At 41.5% G+C, this 9,644-nt stretch overlaps 1 protein-coding gene across 3 annotated transcripts in view; it reads right to left on the reverse strand.

Annotated features, from left to right (window-relative positions):
• Positions 1-7,466, reverse strand: part of LOC139758989 (neuralized-like protein 2) — a 54,835-nt gene extending 47,369 nt beyond the window's left edge. For all 3 annotated transcript variants that reach the window (XM_071680885.1, XM_071680879.1, XM_071680871.1), the window contains exon 1: positions 7,393-7,466. The gene's annotated coding sequence lies outside the window, so the exon portion shown is untranslated. The remainder of the gene's footprint in view (positions 1-7,392) is intronic.
• Between the last annotated feature and the right edge of the window lie 2,178 nt (positions 7,467-9,644).

The raw sequence follows: 9,644 nt of genomic DNA on the forward strand, positions 1-9,644 counted from the left end.
TGCCTTGCCAGTAATTAGCTGTGTTCTTGGTAGGCAGCATTTCAGTCGTATAAAATAATACAACTCTGCAAATGAGTGCATTCAAATTAACTTTAATGTAACAATATCTGTCACAATGGCAACCATGCACAAGTTAATTTGTTTATGCCTTAAAAACACAGCTCTTGTGAAACCTGACATGTTTATATACTCTTGGTAACACTGATGGCCAAGTTAGATTTTATGATCAGCCAGATCCAGCCCAGTGGCTGTAGTTTCCCCACCCCTGCTTTAGGGTCACTAGAGACATAATACATAGATTTGGAAGATATACATACCAATAGACTCCTTAGACATAGAAGTGATTTAAACAAACAATACTTGATATGGCACATTCCCTTTTATTCTACTATAGTATATAGGTAATAGTAGGGAAGGGTATGAGGATCTGCGAAAATGTGGTTAAAATTTATCTTGAGTATTAAAGTTTAAGTTGAAATGTATGAAACACCAACTGCTAAAAACTTAAAAAAAAAAAAAAAAACACAGCAAAAGGGAGCACTGCCATCCAGCCTCCTTGGCAATCAGTCATTCACACAGACCCAAGCAACACACCACAATGATACTGGAACCACAACTTTCTAGTATAAGTGTCCACTCCTCAGGGAGGTTAGGTCTGTTGATTCCTATAAATGCTTCATCTGCTCTGATACTGATTAACACGTTTTCCCTCATCTTCATGATGCTGATTAACCCCATAATTTCCTCCACTTTCAAAACTTCCTAACTACCATTCATTTGTTATTGTAGGATAAATAAGGTGAACCAAATTAAACAGTGCTGGTCCATATCACTTCTATTAAGTGAAAGTCTAATGAAAAATATGTCTTTTATTATTTTTTTTCATTTTGCTTTGTCGCTGTCTTTTGCATTTGCAAGGTAGCGCAAGGAAACAGACGAAAGAAATGGCCCAACCCACCCCCATACACATGTTTATACATACACGTCCACACACGCAAATATACATACCTATACATCTCAATGTACACATATATATACACACACAGACATATACATATATACACATGTAAATAATTCATACTGTCTGCCTTTATTTATTCCCACTGCCACCTCGCCACACATGGAATAACATCACCCTCCCCCCTCGTGTGCAAGGTAGCGCTAGGAAAAGACAACAAAGGCCCCATTCGTTCACACCCAGTCTCTAGCTGTCACGTAACAACGCCCGAAACCACAGCTCCCTTTCCACATCCACGCCCCACAGAACTTTCCATGGTTTACCCCAGATGCTTCACATGCCCTGATTCAATCCATTGACAGCACGTCGACCCTGGTACACCACATCGATCCAATTCACTCTATTCCGTGCACGCCTTTCATCCTCCTGCATGTTCAGGCCCCGAGCACACAAAATCTTTTTCACTCCATCTTTCCACCTCCAATTTGGTCTCCCACTTCTCCTCGTTCCCTCCACCTCCGACACATATATCCTCTTGGTCAATCTTTCCTCACTCATTCTCTCCATGTGCCCAAACCATTTCAAAACACCCTCTTCTGCTCTCTCAACCACGCTCTTTTTATTTCCACACATCTCTCTTACCCTTACGTTACTTACTCGATCAAACCACCTCACACCACATATTGTCCTCAAACATCTCATTTCCAGCACATCCACCCTCCTCCGCACAACTCTATCCATAGCCCATGCCTCGCAACCATACAACATTGTTGGAACCACTATTCCTTCAAACATACCCATTTTTGCTTTCCGAGATAATGTTCTCGACTTCCAAACATTCTTCAAGGCTCCCAGGATTTTTGACCCCTCCCCCACCCTATGATTCACTTGCTTCCATGGTTCCATCCGCTGCCAGATCCACTCCCAGATATCTAAAACTCTTTACTTCCTCCAGTTTTTCTCCATTCAAACTTACCTCCCAATTGACTTGAACCTCAACCCTACTGTACCTAATAACCTTGCTCTTACTCACATTTACTCTCAGCTTTCTTCTTTCACACACTTTACCAAACTCAGTCACTAGCTTCTGCAGTTTCTCATATGAATCAGCCACCAGCGCTGTATCATCAGCAAACAACAACTGACTCACTTCCCAAACTCTCTCATCCACAACAGACTGTGTACTTGCCCCTCTTTCCAAAACTCTTGCATTCACCTCCCTAACAACCCCATCCATAAACAAATTAAACAACCATGGAGACATCACACACCCCTGCCGCAAACCTACATTCACTGAGAACCAATCACTTTCCTCTCTTCCTACACGTAAACATGCCTTACATCCTCGATAAAAACTTTTCAATGCTTCTAACAACTTGCCTCCCACACTATATATTCTTAGTACCTTCCACAGAGCATCTCTATCAACTCTATCATATGCCTTCTCCAGATCCATAAATGCTACATACAAATCCAATTGCTTTTCTAAGTATTTTTCACATACATTCTTCAAAGCAAACACCTGATCCACACATCCTTTACCACTTTTGAAACCACACTGCTCTTCCCCAATCTGATGCTCTGTACATGCCTTCACCCTCTCAATCAATACCCTTAAATAATTCGTGTGGTGCCCCTAAAGTAAAATTTAGTAAAGTAGTTCTTTATCCACGTGATGCTCAAAGATTTACATACTGAACGATTTTGTTTCATAATGGCAGTGTTTCCTGAACAAGAAATTAAGAATATAAAAATAAACTTAGCCTTGTGAGGTTCAAGAGATAACATTTAACAGTGCTGCCGTCAAACTTGCTTTATCAATATTTTCCATCTTAAAGATTTCTTCTTAATGTTAGCTCCCACCCCTTTAGTCGCCTTCTACGACACATGGGGAATATGTGGGAAGTGTTCTTTCTCCCCTGTCCCCAGAGATATATGTATACCCTAGCCTATATTAGGTGCCCATTTACATGACCTATGTGAGAAATACTTAGAAAAGCAAATGGATTTGTATGTAGCATTTATGGATCTGGAGAAGGCATATGATAGAGTTGATAGAGATGCTCTGTGGAAGGTACTAAGAATATATAGTGTGGGAGGCAAGTTGTTAGAAGCATTGAAAAGTTTTTATCGAGGATGTAAGGCATGTTTACGTGTAGGAAGAGAGGAAAGTGATTGGTTCTCAGTGAATGTAGGTTTGCGGCAGGGGTGTGTGATGTCTCCATGGTTGTTTAATTTGTTTATGGATGGGGTTGTAAAGGAGGTAAATGCAAGAGTCCTGGAAAGAGGGGCAAGTATGAAGTCTGTTGGGGATGAGAGAGCTTGGGAAGTGAGTCAATTGTTGTTCGCTGATGATACAGCGCTGGTGGCTGATTCATGTGAGAAACTGCAGAAGCTGGTGACTGAGTTTGGTAAAGTGTGTGGAAGAAGAAAGTTGAGAGTAAATGTGAATAAGAGCAAGGTTATTAGGTGCAGTAGGGGTGAGGGTCAAGTCAATTGGGAGGTGAGTTTGAATGGAGAAAGGCTGGAGGAAGTGAAGTGTTTTAGATATCTGGGAGTGGATCTGTCAGCGGATGGAACCATGGAAGCGGAAGTGGATCATAGGGTGGGGGAGGGGACGAAAATTTTGGGAGCCTTGAAAAATGTGTGGAAGTCGAGAACATTATCTCGGAAAGCAAAAATGGGTATGTTTGAGGGAATAGTGGTTCCAACAATGCTGTATGGTTGCGAGGCGTGGGCTATGGATAGAGATGTGCGCAGGAGGATGGATGTGCTGGAAATGAGATGTTTGAGGACAATGTGTGGTGTGAGGTGGTTTGATCGAGTAAGTAACGTAAGGGTGAGAGAGATGTGTGGAAATAAAAAGAGCGTGGTTGAGAGAGCAGAAGAGGGTGTTTTGAAATGGTTTGGGCACATGGAGAGAATGAGTGAGGAGAGATTGACCAAGAGGATATATGTGTCGGAGGTGGAGGGAACGAGGAGAAGAGGGAGACCAAATTGGAGGTGGAAAGATGGAGTGAAAAAGATTTTGTGTGATCGGGGCCTGAACATGCAGGAGGGTGAAAGGAGGGCAAGAAATAGAGTGAATTGGAGTCATGTGGTATACAGGGGTTGACGTGCTGTCAGTGGATTGAAGCAAGGCATGTGAAGCGTCTGGGGTAAACCATGGAAAGCTGTGTAGGTATGTATATTTGCGTGTGTGGACGTGTGTATGTACATGTGTATGGGGGGGGGGGTTGGGCCATTTCTTTCGTCTGTTTCCTTGCGCTACCTCGCAAACGCGGGAGACAGCGACAAAGTATAAAAAAAAAAAAAAAAAAAAAAAAAAAAAAAAAAAAAATGGGTGAAACAACAGCTGGCTTGGCTGTGGACCTACTGCCTCAACCAAGATTCCAACACAAGCATTTGATGCCAAGCGGCCCATGAATGCATCACGGAGAACAACCGTTACACCATGGAGGTCTATTCTATATCTGTCTATATCTCGCTTGCCCATTCCCTCTGGGAACTTACTGAAGGGGTTGGCCAAGGTAAAAGAGTCTCTCTAACAGGTGAGCTGCAATGCTACTTTTTTGCCTTTGGTGCCTCAACTTTAAGTGGCCACAGGGAGAGGGCAAATCTAGTGTAATGTTTTCAGAGGGTACTACCGAATGATCCTGCTGACTACTTCTACCTAATACATCAAGCTAACATTCATGTCTAATGTTCCAACCTACTTTTTCTTTTTTATGTTGAAAGCTCCAGTCACAGAAAATAAGTCCATGTCAAGACCGGGCCTTAATTGAAATATAATCATGAAAAGGAAAAAGAAAAGACAAGGGAAAGTATTTATGAACTTTGAGAAAGTGAAAGACCTATCTTTTGAAATGTGTCAAGTCATAGTTATTGGGAAAGACATTAGAGAGTTCCAAAGCTTCAACATCAGGGAAAGAAGCAGGTATCAAAACAGCCCATCTAATGCTAACACCTAATGTTACAATCTACTACTTTCTACATCATATTTCTACATTATGCTCCTGTTTAATGTTCATACCTAATACTTTTATCTATTGCTCTCAACATTTTGCCAAAAAGCATGGCCGGTGCACATCATTCACTACAGGAAAATCTAGTTACAAAAAATTAGCTGAGTGAGTTGAGAGTTGTCTAGTGTTATGCGTGTCAAGGAGCAACTGTAAATTTGTCTATAATGCCAGCAGTTCACATGAGGGGGATATAGAAAGAAAACACAGCTACCAGGGTCAGAGAAGTGCAACGTGACAACCACTGAAGTGGATGTCTAACTATCCCACATTCATGCCAAGACATTCCTAACTAGAACATACACCAGGTAAGGAATGTCCAACTAGGACATATACACACAGCTTTTGAGATACCGGGCCCAACTGGTCGACAAATGGTTGACTGGCTTGGGCTGGTGTGTGTGTGTGTGTGTGTGTGTGTGTGTGCATTGGAGTGTAGACAATACATTATTACACATGAGGTTAAGAGACAAGGTAACACAAGTGTAAAACTCTCCATGTAACATGTGAGCAGTAATCACACACATACCAGCTAAAGGATATCAAACTAGCACACTAACATGCTATGGGACTCTAACAAGCATAACCACCAGCTGAGGGACATTCAAGTAGTACAAACAAACACACAGGCATTCAGATTATGAGAGATGTCTAACTAGCACACACACCAGATAAGGGATATTCAAATGGCTTGCACAACAGCTAAAGGAATGTCTACCTAGTTAAAACACTAGTTGAGTGGAGTCTATCTAGCACACACATCAGCTGAGAGATGTCAAACTTGCTAAAACACCAGCTTGGTGGAGTTTTTCTAGCACACATATCAGCTGAGAATGTCTAACTGGCACAAAAGTCAGCTAAGGGACTTCTAACTAGCATGCACACCAGTGCAACACCAGCCGACACACATCAAAATAGCATGCACACTAAATGAAGAATGTCTCATGAGCACACCCACATGCCAAGAGCTATTTAACTAGCATACACACCAGCTGAGGGATGTCTAACACACACACACAACAGCTGAGGGATGTTTAACTAACCCACATACCAGCTATCCAACTAACATATTCACAAACTAATGGATGGCTCACTACCACATACACCAGATGAGGGATGTCTAACTTGCATCCATACTAGCTGAACGATGTCTAAATGGCACACAAACCAACTGTGAGATGTCCATGTAGCACACACACCACCTGGGGAATATTTTAGCATACACCAGCTAGGGAATGTATAACAAGCACACAACAGATAAGGGATGTCAAATAGACACACACCAGCTGAAGAATGTCTAATTAGCATGCACGCTAGCCAAGATATATCTAACAAGCACACATAAGAGCTAAAGGATGTTTAACCAGCACACACACCAGCTGAAGAATGTCAACTTGGCGCTCAGACTACCTGAAAAGTCTAACGAGCACAAACCAGCTTAAGGCTATCTAACTAGCATACACAAACAGCTGAGATATCTAACTAGCATGCATACAAGCTGAGGGATGTCTAACAAACACACATCAGCTGAGGGATTTTAACTAGCACACACTAGCTGTAGGATGTCTAACTAGCATACACTAGCTGAAGGATGTCTAACTAGCACACCACCTGAGATATCTAACTAGCATGCACACTAGGTAAAGAATGTCTAACTAGCAAACAACAGCTGAGGATGTCTAACTAGCACATACCAGCTGCAAGATGCCTAATTAGCACGCACACCAGCTGTGGGACGTCTAACTAGCACACACCTGCTGAAGGATGCCTAACAGGCACACAACAACTGAAGGATGTCTCACTAGCACATATCAGCAGGAAAATGTTTATCTGGCACACACAACAGCTCAGAGATATGTAACTAGCATGCACACCAGCTGAACGATGTCTAACTAGCACACACACCAGCAATGAGATATCTAGCATGCACTCCAGCTGAGACTACTAGGGCACACACCAGCTAAGATATATCTAACCAGAACACACATCAGCTGAGAAATTTCTAACCAGGAAGCACATAAGCTGAGATTTCTAACTAGCACGCACATCAACCGAGAGATTTCTAACAAGCGCACACACCAGCTAAGATGTCTGATAACGACATACAGAAGCTGAAAGATGTCTTACCAGCACTCACCAGCTGAAAGCCACACTACCTCCATAAACTCACCATTAACAAAATGTGTAACATCACAGAGCACTAATAATACAATTTTACGTCAATCGCACAAAAACTACCCGCTTTTATTCCACCTGGTAAGGGACGAGAGTACCGCCTGCCATATATACATTAGCTGAGGACCAAAGAAACACCACATGATACTGCCGCTATTCTACTCTGCGGAATCCATCATGTACCGACAAAAAAGACAGCTCTACATGCCATGATAACGAGAAAAAAATGCAAAATACCTGAAGATTATTCGCCTTCTAAGCACTAAAACGCTGAGCGATACCAGACGGTCAGGGTAATGTTATGTTCTTTCGTCTATAGATGTGGAGAATATGAGAGATGTAAGAAAGATTTAGATCTTCTTCTTTTCCTCTGATCCTACTCAGGTCAGTAAGATACGGACGACGATTAATGATATCGAATTCTGTTAGCCATAGCATACTCCGAGGGATTTGTAGGTATAAAATCCAAGTGGGTTTTCAGATATCTTGAGGAGCCAAACTTACCATATTTGCACATTTCCTCTGGCTTGTGATATCGGTAGTCATTCATGATTACTGGTTACACTCTTCTACAGTTTACTCTCTCGATTTTATCTTCCATTAGACCTGTCGATTCACATGTTAACAGGTAGATTAAGTTTAAACTTATAATCTCATACTCCAGAATTACGCTTGGATAGCAATTGATTTTTTTTCTTTAGTTTTCTCCGTCTCTTCCAACTTTGTTTTATTCTTAATATTGTGATCTCGTACTTGATATTGAAATCTCTAACAAACGACAGTTTAAAATTGTTGCGGTCAGGGGAAATATCGGGAGGAAGGATGGGGTCAAAGAATTCAGATTCCTATTTATGATGTAACAAAAAAAAAAAGATTTTGTGAAGGGAACATTAATATGGCCAAATGACAGAGTGAATGTCCTTGCTGTTGATTGGCATCGTCTTAGTATTACTTATAAGATTATATAGATATCTGCAAGTAGATGCTGATTGAACAAATCCCACTTAACAGTGCAATAGAGAACTATGTGTAAACCGAAAATTCACTTAACTGGGTATGGGGTACGGGACGATTTTACGAATAAACTGTTTCGTAAGATATGGCCAATTCTATTACCAAATTGCGTAAGCAGTGAATACTGTAGAATTTATCCTCCTTTAGCTGTATGATAAGTTATCTCTCAGTGTATGAAAAATGGATGTATCTTTGTGACCTTTAAGTTTATCTTCCACAATAGTATATGACATTCAATAGTCACTCAGTCGGCAGAAAAGTTACAGAATACCCAGTATTAGAACTCTTTATTATTTCAGCATCAGAGTTTATTCTCTAATAGGCGGCAAGGGAATACGTCAGGGACCCACAGAGATGGAGGGGATGGACGGCACATACCAGAGGGACACCATGAGATACATACAGTAACCTGCTCTTGGCACAGCGTTGATCAAAGTTGAATATGATGATACGTATCGGAAAGCAGACTCGCGTACCGTTAATATCTTATTACTGAGGTCTTACTCAATCAGGCAGCGGAGTAATAGTAATACCCTAGAAGTAGTGGTCACGACAGCTGATATATGAATTTTGGAGAGGAAGAGAACCATACTCCAGCCAAGGGGAAGAAGGTGGAGGAGGAAATACTAATGAAATGATTCCTGGAGACTAAAGAAATGTTAGATGCAATTTTTGAGTTAAAAGATGCGTATAAAACAGATAGATATAATCAATATATGAGGGGACGAACAGTTAAAAGATGCTTATAGAACAGATAATCAATATATGAGGGGACGAACAATAATGATTACGTTCAAATCAGAATTGTGTAGCCACGGAGAGCTACAGCAGGCTAAGTAGCCTACAAACAATGGGGAATTCAGTGGAACCTTAAACGGCTGAAGCCTCCACTTTGAAAATCAGGGGGGCTCAGCCCCCTTTTTTTTTAGACTTGTATAGAACTGCAGTATGTGTGAAAGCTTTTGCTTCAGTGAGAGAGATTACCTATAAGACATGGCCAGAATGATGCATCTTGCATGATGTCGAACCCTTCATATGTCCGTAGACCTTGTTCATTAAGGTAGAAAGGTTATGGGAAAAGGAGAAGGTGAAAGAAACAATGAATTTGACAGCCTCGCTGTTTTAGTAAAGGAGCTAGCATAACGGTCAACACAGAAACTAGGGAAGCGGCAGCCAAACGAGTGGCACGGGTCAGCAGGTCCATAGTGGAATAGGAGGAAAGTAGCAAGCTCACGGCGGGCAGAGGAGGGTAGTTAAACACCTGTGATGCCCGGAGAAGTGATAACACGGAGGAATCTTGCCTGATTCCAGTCTGGCTGATAAAGTTGGGTCGAGGAAAAGCCACGTCATATGTGTGAACAGTACTACGCCACACTGGGCGAATAAGACCTTATAGATATGAAAGAGCAGCTTACGAGAAAAACGATTACAACACCTATATAAGACACCAGCTTTAAAGCTTATTGCTATGTTAT

This window comes from Panulirus ornatus, chromosome 2 (assembly GCF_036320965.1).
Source record: "Panulirus ornatus isolate Po-2019 chromosome 2, ASM3632096v1, whole genome shotgun sequence".
Taxonomy (NCBI): domain Eukaryota; kingdom Metazoa; phylum Arthropoda; class Malacostraca; order Decapoda; family Palinuridae; genus Panulirus; species Panulirus ornatus.